General features: G+C 37.8%; 1 protein-coding gene across 6 annotated transcripts in view; it reads right to left on the bottom strand.

Annotated features, from left to right (window-relative positions):
- MEIS2 (Meis homeobox 2) overlaps positions 1 to 16,697 on the bottom strand; it is a 197,827-nt gene that overhangs the window by 153,574 nt on the left and 27,556 nt on the right. The window lies entirely within an intron of this gene.

The raw sequence follows: 16,697 nt of genomic DNA, 5'->3' as shown, positions 1-16,697 counted from the left end.
TCCACACTACTTAGAAAAAGGAACTATTGTTGTCAATTCTAATTTCAAACTTCAACAATAGTAATTAGCATTGAGAAATGATTAGAGTATATTCTATTATATGCCTCTGGAGAAATTTTAACTCTAAATGTTTCCTATAATAACAACAGCAACATTAATATAAAAAACAAACCAAAAGAAAACAATATTTATTGAGTACTTACTCTCTTCCAGACACTCTGCTAAGCACTCTAAATGAATTACCTCATTTAATTCTCACTGTCCCATCAGGGTTGATTTTCCTTTTACACATAAAGAAACTGAGGCTTAGAGAGATTGAGCACTTTGCCCAAAATCAAACAAGTCATAAGTGGCAGAGACAGGAGTCACAGCCACACCCTTCAACACTACCGGGCACTGCCTCCCACGATGGTTAATGCCCTCCCCCCAGACTTCAGAGCCCACCTCTCCAGAATTTTCCATTGTCATAAAGCATCACAACATTTCTATACCCTATTGAATTACTCGGTCAGTTAAAATGTTGGTGGTCTGTCCATTTAAAATAATAGGAAATGTACCTGATGCTGTCAGCAGCATGAGGGCAGGCATGCGGCACTCCCAGCACTTAGACAAGTGCGGGGCGCAGAGTAGGCTCTGAGGGAGCACTCGATAAGAGCAAGTAAGTAGTAACGCTCCTCTGTGGCCCTTGTCATTCCTAGAGCCTTACCTTTACCTGTCTTCCTTGTAAGAAAGTAGAGAGCTCTCAACTACTCCCACTCTGGACAATACTTGACATCGCGAAACTTCCTACCACTGCCACCGCCACCTTTGACCTTGCTGTAAGAGCTAAAATTGATTCATCTCATTGACAAAAACGCAATAGAAGAAGCCCAACCACAGAGGTGGAGAAACCACTCCTTCCCCTGGAACAAACGCTGCTTTCTGACGCCCAGGATTGTTTTTCTTCTCTCGCTAAGGTTCAGTAAGTACTGAAGGCTCAGGCTCAGTGAACATGGCTCAGGTTTGTAACACAACAACTCCACCCCTTCCATTACCATGGAGTCAGTGAACCACCTTGCTGGTTATACCAAATAAATGAATGAATGATTGAATGAATGAATGAATAAATAAATAAAGTAATTGATCTCAGTGATTATTTAGGTGCTTAGGAAATCTTAAAAACACTATTATCTCCTGTAGTGATTTGCTAGCCTTTCCACACTCCAACCAGCACATTGGGACTTCTAAATTACATACCATAATTGACATAAAATATCTGTCCCATCAGTGAATATCTTTATTAGCATCAAAATCACTCACAACTAGTGTTCCTCAATGTTATTAAACATAACTTGTTCTAGGTGTTGCTTTACTAATTAGTCAGGATGAGCCCGAGGAAGAAAATCTGGGTCATGTTAAATTAATTGGAATGAGCATGAAAATTAGCAGAGCAAACTGCATCAATTTTCTATAGAGAGTCTTTCTTCATGTTGAGAATAAAAATGGATATTATGAGGCATTAACCAAACTGCCTTCTGTGACTGCCAAGAGGTGTGTTACAGTAGCCCAAAATATCATGCTCGCAGATTTTCAGAAGTTAATGAGACATTTCCAGGAATGGTAAATACATGGTGCTAAAATGGGTGTGCCTCTGATGGGAAAATGCCAAGTCATTTCATGTTTATTCAGGCATAACAAGCTCTTCAAAATGAGCATAATTTAAGAGGTGAATAGTGCAAAGAGGGCTAACATTCAACTAATTTTCCTTCAGAAAGAAAAGATTAAATTGAACAAAAAAATGAATTAAGAGGTTTACAAATCAACAAGTCAGCCACCAGGATGGCAGCCTCTGCTCAGCACCCAAGCGGCAGCTCCCACCACGAAGTTTTCGAGAAATGTCCCGAAGGCAAGGAACAAAGCGAGCAGAACTGATTACAGCCCCGCTCACTGCCTCGCTGTCTCAACTCTGTTTGGCTTCCTAATGAGCTCACTAAAAACCTAATTCATCTCCCATAACCCTCCTCAGCCCTCCTTGAAATCCACCATTATGGAAATCACAGATGAAACATTTCCAGTCTGGGTTCTAACCAGTGCGTCTTCAACAGGCGGGACCTGGCACACAATGGATCTGGGTCTGCGGCTTCCAGAATAAAGAGGCCCAGCAAGGTTAAGACTCTTTCTCAGGGTGACAATGATTTCCGCCCTAACGCGCTCCCTCCCATGAATGTGGGAATGTCATGGGTTCCACAGTACATAAAATACAAATTGTAATGCAGGAGAGGAGAAATGAGTTGTACTAATGACAAATAGCTGAAACAGGCTAATGTGAATTCCCAGCCTGTTCATGAGGAAACTCCCCGGGTTCCTCATTACATAGAGTCAAATCCTCACGGCACCTAGCCTGTAACTGGAAGATTACTGAATTGATGGATCCTTAGTTTAAAATGCAGCTGTTTTATTCTGCTTTAGTAATTAATTCTTTTTCCAATACTCTATTGATTAAGCGTAGACCCTGATAAAGTTCAAACTGAGGAGAATCTCTCGTGGCGTCCTTAGTTGCTCAGGAGAGTCAATGAAAACTTCCTGCAATTCCACCTGCCTCCTCAGAGTGCTGATCCAATGAACAGAACAGTTTTTTTCTCATAAATTAGTCAGGCCATGTGGAGCTGTATTAGCTGATCGTTGCTTTTGTCTCTCTACTTGCTGACTTGCTTTTCAGTTTTGCTGGCCTTTGTGCTGTCACACACAAAGTCGGAGTGCAGCTGCCATTCTGAACCCAAACCAAGGTAAAGAACAATTCGCACAAACTACATTTCCCCCCCATTTTATACAGCTGCAACCCCCTGAACGGTACAGGGCTCAGTGGGGCCTCCTGGGAGCCAACTAGCTGAGAAATCAGTGCTAAAGCATGCAGACATATTGTGGAACTGAAAAAATAAAATAACCTATTTTTTCAAGGCTTTGCCAGGGTATTTTGTCCTTTTTTCCCCCCTCCTTGACAGAATTTGTACTACCCTATTTTCAGCAATGCTAAGCTCCCTATTTTGTTTTCATAAAAGACATCAAAAAATGACAGGGGACAGGGTAAGGAGAATAATCAAGGGGCCAAGGATACCTGGTCAGATGGTGTCGGTGAGTCTGGGAACTCTGATTAGCCCAGTGGGTGTGGAGTGTAACCGTCTGTAAATGGCCATTATAAACACAATGCTATTTAGTAACAAGTGGAATCACCAATACGGTGCTCCTTTTCAAAGGGTCACATGCACCGGGGATCAATGTTGGTGAGAAGAGCAAGTGTGATAACAAAGTTTCTCAGACTACAACCCTGCACAATGGATTTTTGTCTCCACAAAGATCAGTGCTACCAGGGAATACTTTTAGAGCAATGGACTTGCTCTCTACCTCCCACCCTACTCCCTCCCCCTACAACAACCTAAGACCCCCAAACCAATGTGCATAGGCTTGGGTCTCTGCGTGGAAAACAAGTCAAAGACGTGTTCTAGCCCATGAGCTGGTGGAAAAAAACAGAGCTGATTTCTCAAGCCATTTGCAACATATGTTTATAGGAAAACTCATATTTCAGATGGTGGGAGTAATAGTAAAGGTCTGGAAAAATTTTAGGAGAATTCCTCAAGTTTTTATCATCTAATACCAAATTCAAAGCTAAAACCAAGCTAGGATCCTGTGAGCAGAGTGGCTGGAACTGTTTCCCATGTTCTCTTGGGGGGCCTGAGCTGAGAGTGCATTCCCCACCTTCACAGCATTCCTTCCTAGGTCAAAAGGTCATCTCACACAGCCTCCTCCAGCGGACACTCAGTTGTCAAAAGGTTGCATCATGTGATCTGGGCAGTCACTGCTAACAAAGCTCTTTCCTCATTGGGAAACAAACTTTGCATGTCTAAATAATTTCCGCATTAAAAAAACGTGTTTTCTCCCTCCATCCCTACTCTTCTCTTCAGTTTCTCAACAGTGAGTTCAGCCATGGTCATCAAATTCATCAGCAAAGTTTCCATAGATTACTTGGGTCATGATTCCACCGCTTTCACTGGATTATATGATGAGGAAAGATAACTATCAGAGGTGATGTTGAGTTCCAGGGGATTTCTTTCAAAAGGAAAATCCCATGTTTAGAGCAAACACATGTATTTTGAATAAACTGTAAACAAAAAATTAATCTGAAAGAAAATAATTAGAATCATTTGTAAAAATTATTCACAAAATTAAGATGACTTTTGATTACTGTATATTCAATTGCATTTAATGACTAGCAATGTATGTAGTGTATGACAAGGCACAAAAACAAAAATGGGGGGGAAGAAGTATGCTCATTTGCTCAATGTTCAGAACTGATGTAATCATAAAGTTTGCCATCAGTGATGTTATCAGTAAAAGGTCCCAGTTATTAGGGAAGAAGGCTTTGCCTTTTTTTTTTTAATTTCCTGCTGCCTAGATGAATAATATAACAATTTTCTCATTGTCGCAGATTGTTACTTAGAGCAGCTTGAAGCTCTCACATGCAATCCAAAATGAGTCATTTATTTCTAGAAGGGAGTCAAACAAGTCTATCAACATTGCTTCTAAATATAAATTATATATTTAAGAGTAAAATAAAATACTCATGGCTGAAATGTTACATCTGGCAGATAAAGAACTAGAGATACTTTCAAATTGTTTGGCCTAGTCCTGAGCAATAAAATCTAAGGACACCGATAATTTTTGTAAAAACTAAGCCATTTGTGCATTTGTTTCTTCAAAAAACAAACAAACAAAAAACCCCTTAATTAAATGCCCTCAGAAGTTGGATTCAAGTTCTTACATGTCTTTAGGATACTAAGGTTTGCAGACACATAATATTTTCCTAAAGGTACTATCTTTTTTTAGTTTTTAATTATCAAACTTTCCAAAAGTACATTTTTCAAAACTTAGCTGTGGGGCTTTCACGTGTCCCCTCTCAGCTGCCTTGGGATTACTTGCAACTGACAAGGTGCATATCCTTAAGAATGTGTGTAGTTCGATTTGGTAAAATCTACTACCTTTAAAAAGCCCAGTTTTATAAGCTTTCCTTGGGGTATGTATTTCAGTGTTCTAAAAACAGCGTTACGGGCTGTTAAATTAAGCCCATGTTCTACACTGACATTTTAGTTCCAGGAAGCTATTGTGCGCCAAATTTGCCAGTTTAGTATCTGTAACCCTGGAAGATGTGCTTGCTCTATGCTTTTTTCATGGGTGTTTGGAAAGTAACTGAAAATAAATTAAACAATTATGTCACAGACTCAAATAGAAAAATATATATATTACATAGGAGGTGAAATTGGTATTTGAACTTTTATAGAAGTTTGGGTGGGATCCAATGAAACAAAGTGAATAAAATTAACCTGTTTATGATCTTGTAATGACTTATAAGTGTATCACCATTTCTACTACTATGAATATGATACTTAGCATTTGGCATCAACTACAGAGTGCAAGGATTCTGCACGATTCTAACAATTGTAGAGAAGGTCCTAAAAATAGAAACTTTTTGGCCAGAATTATGTTTTATTTGCCAAAGGAATCTGGGAAGAAAACAGGTGCCTAATAATGAGGTGGCATGAATTTAATTATTGAAAAATTGAGAGTATCACACTGTTTGTAGTCCTATCAATCAAGAAAGTAAATTAAGCAAAAAGTAAAGAACTCCGAACAAAGAATACATGATGTGGTTTATAATTTTCAATAGGCATTGTTAGACTTCTGTACAGATATGCATCTGAATCTTATTGGTGGTGTGGCTATCCACATTTGTCTTTTTTCATTCTTATTACTAGCTTACTTGAACATATGAAGAATATTTCAGAAGAAGCTCCTTACTTACTATACCTACCTTGTCAAGTCACTCATTTGGGACTTAATACTTGCAATTAACATTTTAAAAAAATCCTTAAGTGACCTATTATTTCTTTGAAATAAATTATACAAGGAGGCAGGAATTTGGGGCCTTTTGGGAAGACTGGGGAAACTAAAATTTGTAGTCACTGAACCAGTTTTTCTAAAACCATTTTATAAGTGTACCATTTCCTCTTAACTTTTGAAAACTGGATCTTCATTATAAATAAAATAGCAGCCATAAAACATCTTAAAAGAATGTTTAAAAAATCTTAAAACTGCTTAAAAGAAGTTTATGGACTATAAAAGAAATCAATGTAGTTTTGTAAATTCAAAATAGCGCATTTTATTTTTCCAAGTGAATTGCTTAAGACCACAGGAGAAGTTACAGCTGAAACTAGAACTTTCAGCTCCTGAGATGCGTGTCAGTGACCTGCTCAGAAGCCTACTCAAATGTTTTCATTTTGCCTCAACAACAAGTTATAACAAAAGACAGAAGAAATTTCCATGGACCCAGATGCCTAGGGTAAAAGCCAGGGTGACCTGTGACTCAAAAGTCTCGGATCTCCAGTTCAACATACTTTGCATGTGACATTAACCAAACATGTTGGTTCTCCCTCTTTCTGATGTCCTGGCAAAAGGATAAAATGGATAATTCTGATGCCTGTCTGGCCAAAGATGGTGGGGGCCTAGGTATCATCACAGTGATCATTACTTATGACAATGACATAGTCTTACTTGTCTTCTTAGAGAGGAAGTAGGATTGTTAAAGTAGGCCTGAAAAATTATTGAGAATGTCCCTCCTTCAAAGTCAAAAGTTGTAATAATAAAAAGCAGAAATCCATAAAAAAAAACTTTAGTAGCAAAAACATAAGGTCATAGAAAGGTGTGCAGACCCCCGAACTGTGGTCAAAGAGGCAAAAGGGAAGACCTTTCACATGGAAGACTGGAACATGGAACTTTAGTCTCATCTTACTTTGCCTGCAATCTTGCCCTATGACTAGAGAGACTGAACAGGTCACTCAATATTTAAAATAAAAATAAATACCCATGTTTACCCTCTGCAACTATCTGGAAGAAATTCAATGGGATCCTTCACAAATTCTAGTTTTTCCCTGGTAAGGACACTATATGGTATAAAATCTACATTTAAGAACCCTTCAAGAATTTATCCAAATTGACCTTCTCCTATTTAATTCTATTATGTGATATACTGATTTTTTAATAAACATTAGGTTTTCAATTTAACTGACCTAACCATATGTTTACTAGAATATCTGAGAAACTTGGGAACCAGTGATTTCTGTACTTTCATCGTCATCCTATTCATCAATGGCTTAGCAAACTTTCTTTGTTTGGTTACTTGACTGTTTAAACAATATCAGACAAATGCTAGGGGGCTCTGTGTGGCCTTCGAGGCATATGGTAAGATGCCAATTTATATATCACCAATGATTTCCAACATTATACACGGCATTAGATACCTGCCACCAAATCAGAATTTATAGAGTAGATTCCTAGATACAAGTTTGATCTCCAGTGCTGCTAGGCCTTATGATAGATGAAACAATTTGGTGAAATGTCTGGATATATGATAGCAAATATTAAAACATACCTGACATTTTCAGAATGGGGGAAAACATCTCAAGCCCCAATTTCTAGGCTTATGAAAGGTACCTGATACCACTGACACATCACCTTTTCTTGTAGACAGGGCGTGTGGCCAGAGGTTAAGTGTCGGGGTGTGGAAAGTCAGACAGACGAGAGTTAGAATCTTGGCGTGGCCACTTTATAGATATTCAAAGAAAGGAAATTCACTTAGACTGTCTAAGCCTCTGCTTTTCCAACTGAAAAGCCTACACAAGATTATAAAGATTAGGTTACACTAAATATACATAGCACAATATCTGGCATAAAGTAGTTGTGAAATATTGGCTGTGATATGGTGATTCTGCTATTGCTACCAAATTTGGGCATGCATATTACAGACACTTTTCCTTGATTTAGCTCTGTTATTTTTAATCCAAAAATGGTAATAATCAAATAGAAGAACTGGGTCTCAGGCTATAATAAAGATGTAGTACTAAACAAAGCTGGCATCTGGAAAGATAATAATCAGATCCAAGACAGCATTCTTTAAAATTCTTAAACAAGAATTAGCTCACACATTACACTAGTTTTTCTCTTCCCTAATAATATGTGACACATTATAAAGAGGCCATGAAAAATGAACTACTATAAAGAGAAGAACTTGTCTTTAGCCAATGGGTGTTGCATTGCAAGATCTGAGTTAAAATTCTTGCTTGAGTCAAACAGTTCTTACACTAGAACTGGTCGATGTAGGAAACAAAACAATTTGTATAATATCCGATATATGAAAAATCTGATCAAAGAGACTTCATGGTAAGTGATTTCTGAGGAGAGTATTTAGTTATAAAAGCAAAGAATAAACAGATTTTGAAGTCCAGCAATGACTTGTTATGGTACCTCAACCAAAACAAAACATTATTTTTTATAAACTTAAGAAATCAAAAGAGAATAATGCCTTATCTGCACTTCCATATAACATATCAAATAAATAAAAAACTAGGAAATTAAAGATGACCTTGTACATATCCACTTAATTTCAGGGCTGAAAACCAACTGCAAAAACAGAAGTACTATATTGAGAGTGTGTGTGTAATTATGTGAAAATATACCATAAATTGTTGTACTGTAAATAATCATAAACAAAATCTATTAACATTTACAAAAATTTAGAGTACATGACACAAGAAAACATATCTGTAAGGACAAAGTGAATTGAGAAATTAAAAAAAATTTAGGTTAATCTCTTATTGGTGTGGAAAATATTTTATTTTCATTAGTCCAAATAATTGAATAATTAGTCAAATCTGAACTTAATTTTAACTGTGTAGACACTATAGACATTGTCCCAGAACTTGAGCAAAAGCGGGTATAGGAAATTACTTACGCATGGGAAATTTTTATTGGATTGGAGTATCAAAGGCCATTGTCTTTAAGAAATCCTGAAACTCTATAGGTTTTTAGAAAGTCAGGATTAACTTCTTTTTAAGCCACAAACCCAATCCAGTGAGTGAAAATCAACAAACAAGTACAACGTTTCTAAAGAGGGAATAAATTATCTATTGTCTGCTATAATTTCTTAAGCAACTAATTCCCGCTGAAATGGCAAGTGAAAAGATATCTAGATATTTACAAATGTACTTTTTAAATCTTACAAAAGTATAGGAATCTACAAACATAGGATACTACATGATTTTGAAATTATGCCTTAATATTCTCATTCCTATGATACTCATGAACTAATATTGCCAGGAGTTTTCAAGACTGGCTCGACTAGAGATTAAAACTACTCACATGGTCCCACCTTAAAGTATAACCTTTCAAAAATGCATAATGTAAATTCTGGAACCCCTAGGCAGGCTGCAGTTTAAGCACTTTATCTGGTGCATTGCAGGCAATCAAATGTGAGGTCACAGCACCTGGGCGTGTGGCTTCATGCTTTTGACACTACTATAGGCACTGAAACACATCTCTGGAGACTTGACAGGAACAGCCCTGGAAGTCAAGAACTAAAGAGAGTGTCAAGAAATCCTTTAGAGAAAAAATATTGCCAAAGAGAAGAGGAAGCCCTGACTGGTTCTTTTTTTATTCTGTAGCGGGGCAGAAAATAACTTTCTCAGAATACTGAGTATACCTTTAAGTAATTGAGGAGTTCTGAAGAATTTGAACAATGCGTGTGACTGACACTATGGTTTGAATGTTGCAGAAGTACCTTTCAATTAAAGAGCGTGGTTTTACTTTACTGTTCTGATGTTTTCAAGCCAGATAAAAACAAGATGTTAAGCCCATTTATAAAGAGAAAGCATTCTGATTTAATTTTTTAAGTCCATCTAGTGAGTGCTTCTAGCAGGGTGCAGAGGTAATTACGTGATGGTGGTGAGCAAATTAAAGAGGAAATTGAAATGAGCGTCTTTGAGAAAGTCTTTTAAAGCACACAAAAGTATCTTTTAAAAACCCACAGTATGAAATATGTACTAACTCTCTAACTTTTTTGATCCAGTTAGATCTGCTACTAATGGAATTAGTCAATTTTATTTGGGTGGCAGAATTCTTAGTATCCCCAAGCCAATGGATGTGTGAAGCAAAGAGCAAAATAGTAAAATGTAAATAAGCATTATTTAATTGTATGTGAAGTTGGTGATTATGAAATAAGAGTTTTGGCAACTCTTGGAAGAACAGCAGTCTCATTAATTTATGGTTCAGCACCTCTTGCATTCTTTTTCATTTCTAAGTAAAAGGAGAAGAGAACTAAGCCTTTAGAATGTGCCAATTTAATTTCGACCTCTTCCCTTCTAACTCAACAACCGAGGCTGTGGATCTGACCAACATACATGAGGAAAAAAGATGGAATAAAAACTGCATTTTCAAAGCATAAAGCATAAGTGACTGATTTAAAATCTTTAACAAGTGGCATGTGAGAGCTCAGGCTCCAGTTTAAGTTGAAGAAATAAAAATAAAAGGTTGTAATAAAGAAATAATAGAAGGGTGGCAACCTTTTGATTAGAGAAATGACATGGAGGTTTTAATGACTTTCTCAGGACAGTTAGTTGCCATCATTAAATTTTACATCATTTGTGAACTGAGTGTCTTTTTTATGCAAAACACACTTTGCGGATAAAGAACAGGGAAAAAATTCTACAGCCTTGTCTTAATTTTTCTGCATCTTTTCTCTATGGCGATAGGCAAGTAACTGACCATCCTCTTGGCCAAGCTTGCTGCCTCATCCAAAAGTGGGGGCAAATCTGTGCCATTCCGGGGAATCAAATGAAAATTTATGTAAGAATGTATTAAGAAATAGAAATGTGAAACTAAAAGTAAGGTATCACTTTTCATATATAATTTGGATTTTGAATAGTATTATTTAGAACAATATATACAGCATGTTAGAATTGGAAAAGACCTAAGAATCCCCCAATATTCCCATCACACAGAGATATAAGGTAAGTCCATGGGAGCTTACAGAGATGATGGTAATATTAATGACTGATGTTTAATGGATGGTTAGTACATGCCAGGCAGACATTATCACCTCATGCATTCCCCCAAACTCCCCTACAAGGTATGAACTTGGGTTATAGGTAACTAAGATTGGAAACTTGCCCAGGCTCTTCCACTCTGGAGTTTGAAACCGTAACCTCAGGACCTCACCAAGCCGCCCCATACTGTGCCTTCCATAGACTCCACGGAAGCACCATATTCAGAATCGAAGGCACTCTAGCCTTCAGCTAGATAATAAAAATTAGAAAATGCCAAAAAAAAAAAAGAAAGAAAAAGAAAGAAAGAAAAAAGGAAGAAAGGAAAGAAAGGAAGAAGGAAGGGAGGGAGGGAGGGAGGGCGGAGGGAGGGAGGGAGAGGGGTGGGACCATATTTGACTTAGTATCAAAGCATGGTACACCAGAAACTGAGACTTTGGGCCTCATAATTCTCCCGGATTTTAACCCTTGTCCTGAGCCTCCTTTGCCTATAACCTGTCTCTGTATGTCTGTGTGAGAGTATAAAGAGCAGGAGAAAATAGAGAAGCAAAGTATCTTAAGCTATTAGTCTCATATTTTTTAGAAATCACATTATACTGTATACTAAAGTAGAAATTCAATGAAAGTGATATGGACTTAATGTTCAAGTTATGGACCCCAAACCAATAGCCAATGACCGTTTGCATATTATTACGGATCATGTTGCATGACATTGGCTTGGCATGCATTATTTAACTTAATTCTCCCAGGATCTCTACTTAGGTGTGGTAATCCTCATTTTGTAAATGAGGAAAATTAGGTTCGAGAAGTTTAAAAAAAAAGTCACACTGCAGGTGGGAGTCAAGATTCAGACCTGGGTCTAACTCCATGCTCTCAAAAACAAAGTTACCAGCTTTTATACAGAGAGCAGAATGATGGGTGTCAGGGGGAGGGGGTTGGGAGGCTGAGTGAGAAAAGTGAAGGGATTAAGAGGTACAAATTGGTAGTCATAAAATTGTCATGGGGATGTAAAGTACAGCATAGGGAATATAGTAAATAATATTCTAATACCTATGTATAGTACCAAATAAGTACTTGAAATATCAGGCAGAACAGTTTGTAGAATATGTGATTGTCTAACGTCTACTCTGGACACCTGCAACTAACACAAAATAATACTGAATGTAAACTGTAATTGAAAAATAAAATTTAAATTAATTTTTTTAAAACAGTTACAAGTTTTTGAATTTTGAATTACGATTTCTCCATAGAGCACAGAAACAATCCCCTTAAATTTGTAGGAGATTGTGGGATCTCCAGCCATGGCCTTGTATCTGCTTCTTGAGTACCTGTACTCAACTCTACCTAATAAAACCATCACAGATCTGGTAATTGACACTTTGACAAACTCAACCATTTTCGGTGTGCGCATACTCTTCAAGAGGAATTAAACCCTAAGTCAATGCTGACAATATTTATTAAGTTGCTACAAATTATTAGCTATTAACCAATTGTCAAATTGAAACAATTTATTCAAGCAATGACTCTTTTTCACAGACTATGCACAGAGCATTTTGCTAGGTATCAAAGCAGGTCTATGGAGCAAGCAGTAGGTGAGGGGCCCTCTGTAATCAAGATTGATTTCTCAGCTTTTGTTTTCCTTACCTCCTGCTGTCAAGGGTACGATAAAAACTCAACAAATGTTATCAGATAACATGCCTAGAAAGAGGCCAGTTAGTTTAAGTAAGTGAAAAGTTAAAAAGAAAAAAGTACACTCATGTAGATGAAAAAGTTAAAATGTCACAGTTTCAAACATTAGTGTCTCTAGAATGATGCTTTCTTAGGCATGAAGCTGTCCATGAACTCAGGACTTTCACTATCTACCTACAAAGCAGCAGGTTTCAAGGTTGCTGTCAAGTTCAAAGGTAAGCTTCCCTGATACTTGTGCCTTAAATACCCAACATATGGAGTAAAACATAAATGTATAATAGTGCCATTTTTTTCTCTAATTTTCAAGAAGTTCAACATATTACTTCTCAGTGTAAATTTATTTCAGCCAGAGCCCAATTTTTGTTTTCTTTTTTTGCCAGCTCTGGTTTTTACTGGAGGAAAATGAACAAGTACAATTCCATTTAGAATAAGAAATGATGAAAACTGTTGTCCTTTAAGTGGCTGATAACTACACTGGATATATATAGCTCACATGCATAGAAGCATCAAAATCTGGATGCATAAAGAACTGTAAACTGTGTTTCCACCAATGATATTAAAGACTGTTGGCTCTCCAAATATGTCCATGTTCTCATCAATAATATAAGGACCTCCTTTAGAAGTGTTGAAATTTTCTGAGCTAACTGCTATAAAGAATTCAAGATCAGGTAGAAAAGCTTCTTGAAAAACAAGGGAAAATCTGTTTTTCTCACCACACTGCAAAGATAGCCTTAGTTGTATGATTAGCCTCCTGCTCATTTCAAAGGTAGAGAGACAAGGTATGCCCAGCCCAATTCTCCATCCTACAGCCAAAAGCGGGAGACATACTGACGTGGGCAATCCCACCAGAATCCTCAGGGGTAGAATGCATGAATGCAGAGGCTGTCCCCTCACTCAATAACCAAGAGGGATCGCAACTCTGGACCTCCCAAATGCCCCTGCCCATGAAGCCTCCTGGGCCCTCGAACAATAAAGAAGAACCAGAAGAAGAACCATGGAGAATTGTACTGACAGTAGACACAACACCTATCTACTGGTAACCAGTTCTAACATTCTGCTAAACTGGAAATCCTGGAACAGCAAGATTCAGGCAGGTCGGGGTTCTGCAGCTCTGTTTTCTAGCAATTTCCCAATAGGTGGACAATATTATCCAGTCCACTGCATACCATCTAAAAAGAGAAGAGCCCAGCCATCCACTCCCACATGAGGAAAGATGGTTTTCTCTTCTCTTCTCCTCCGCCCTGCTCTATAGATTTACCATCTAGCCTCCAACTCAGTGTCTACTCTAAAAGAAAAAAAGGTGTGCTTTTGAGGAAACATCATATGCTACTATGCATCAAACCATTAATGCAATTCATAACGGGATTCTGCTGGGATCCCCATTTATAAATTTTTGAGAATGTAACCAAATGTGCTTGCGATCAGCCAAACACTCAAGGGATATTCAGGAAACATTGTTTACTACAATGAAGTAGAACTACAAGGATAGCTGGGTTAAAAGAACATTCTGTGCAAGGATAGCTGAAGTCCACAAGACTTCTGACCATAGAGGAAATTGCTTTTTACACGGCTGAAAATTGATCCTGAGCCCATGCTGACCTACCTCTTAAATACAAGATGCAAGAAGACTCCCTAGGATATTAAACCCTCTCTGAAAGTACTTCAATGAAAGAAGCAGTCGAGGACAGTGTTTTCCAGAGTATGTTCCGAGGGAGATTGGTCCCCAGAGATAATGCACAAAAGGGTTTCAATGGTTAAGTGAGTCTGGGAAGCTCTGTGTTTCCACCCCTTGAAGACTTAAAATGCACATTAGCAAATTAGAGGATCTGAAAATTCCTGTGCTAAAGGAAACCCTGCTCTACTCCAGCTTTCAATCTATTTAACCACAAAGTCTTTTTTTTTTTTTAAGTAATGTCTATTTAATATCCTTGGAACCGTGGCTTTCCAAATATTGAAGAAGATGTATTTACTCAATCCTGTTGAGTCATTTCTAGTTGTTAACAATTATAACAATGCTATAAAAATGTACAAAATTGCGTTCTTGTATACAAGTTTTGAGAATGATGTTCATGGGACCTTTGTGAATCACAATAACCTAAGTGCTTAAATTACTTTAGGAAGAATGTCAAAGCTTTTTTGTTTAAAACTACTTGAAATTTGCCTCTTCATTCAAAAGAATATTCAAGCCTTCAAATAAACAGTATTTCAGGCAAGCATACGGGTCTGCTATTTTGACCGTGTAAGACATAGTGGAGAATTCTTCACTGCATTCAAATGGAAGGCGATTATGTCACTACCCCCATTCAAAAATCTTCAATAGGTCCCTATTACCTACCAAATCAAGCACAAACTCCCCAGTCTGCTATTCACTGACCTCCACAATATGGACCCAATCTTCCTGTCAAAAAAAAATATATATGTAAAACTTTACACACACACACACACACACACACACACACACACACGGCCTGCTATGTTATCAAAGCACAATGGGGGGGCAGAAGGGAGGATGTGTAAGATCTGAAAACTGTCCTCAAGAATCTTACAGTCAAACAGGATAAAAAAATAAGTCATGTAGCCAATCACTGTAGCACAGGGAGAACCTCATTTGTCAGAAGAGAAACTCAGAGGAGTACACAAGGGGACTTCAGAAGAAAGAAATTACTTTCAACTGGATGAGCCTGGGGCAGGTGGTGGCTGAGGGCCAGGCTTAGGGCAGGCAGATGCTTTTCCAGCTTTACAACCTGTAACTTCCCTTTCCTAGGTATGAATGCAGGATTTCATTTTTAGGTTGTTCATCATGATGTCAATTATTTGGGGCCAGTTTTCCGTTTTGTTTTTTTTTTTTTTTTAACAGGAGAACAAAAAACTATTTTAAAGGCCACCATCAAACAAATATTTATAATGTTTTATTTCCTATGAACCAAGAACAAAATTACTGTCATTTTATAGAAATCACATCATTTAATCCCTATCCCCCAAATCTGTTAATATTAGATATTACTTATTACTCCCATTTTGCAGATAGTGTCGAGGGTTAGAGACTTGCCCATGACAAGTGATGGATCTGAGGATTTAAAGGCAGGCAGGACAATGCCAAAGGCCACATCTTTAACCACTAAGCTACGGTGCCTAAAACCACTTTATGCCCCCCAAAGAATCATCATTCACCCAACATGCATCCGGATTTCCACTTCAACAACTGTGCACGTGTAAATAGAATATTCTTCCTCCTCTTCTCTACTGGTTGACCAATGTCCGATGTCCATACTTTAAAACTCATGGCAAGGTAAAAGAAAACTAGACGGTGGCACCTCCACCAATGGAAAGGCCAGCATGACATTTTGGACTCTGCCCCTTCCCCTTCTTACTACCTGTCACCTCTTTATCAGTCTTCTCACCTCCATCTCTACTTCCACTGCCTTAATTCAGCCCTCATCTGTCTTCTGGAGTATTAACCCATATTCTCTATTTAGCCTTGTTCCCTTCAAATGTATTCTCCATATTCTAAAAGGGCTTTATAAAAAATGTAAATTTCATCATGAACTCCTTTTGCTTACATTCTTTAATGTGTTCCCCACATCCCAGAGCAGGGATTTTCTGGGGCATGGATTAAAAATTCAGACTCCTAGGATGGTTTGTGGAGGCCCTGATTCTGCATATCAGTGGTTGGCCTGGAACTCTGTATTTACATGGCCCTTAGGAGCTACTTATCCCCAGGAAAGTTTGGTAAACAGTGCTCTACAGGATTAAGTATAAGCTTCTTAACCCGATAAACAAGGATCTTCACATCCAAGCCCCTACTCGCTTCTCCAGCCATACTTTTTACCATGTGTTCTCTCACATAAGCAGCAATATCAATCTGGTTGTTGCTCTGAATATGCTAGATTGTTTCACCCTTCTGGGCCTTTGCATTGGCTCTCCCATCTGCTCCCTATACCTTCCCTACTTTGTTCACCTGAAAACACCCACTGAAAGCCACCAAATCCTTTTAAAATCTGACCAATTCTGTAAAGCCTTCACTCTCAGACAGAATTAATCACTCTCTCTTCTGAAATACCTTATAACTACATGTTATATGCAATATTAGAAGCATGTATATTT

Source organism: Pteronotus mesoamericanus, unplaced genomic scaffold, assembly GCF_021234165.1.
Source record: "Pteronotus mesoamericanus isolate MK-2021 breed Mesoamerican mustached bat unplaced genomic scaffold, CSHL_Meso_final contig_164, whole genome shotgun sequence".
Lineage (NCBI taxonomy): Eukaryota > Metazoa > Chordata > Mammalia > Chiroptera > Mormoopidae > Pteronotus > Pteronotus mesoamericanus.
The sequence above is the reverse complement of the archived record's forward strand: the minus strand, read 5'-3'. Positions and strand labels throughout refer to the sequence as shown.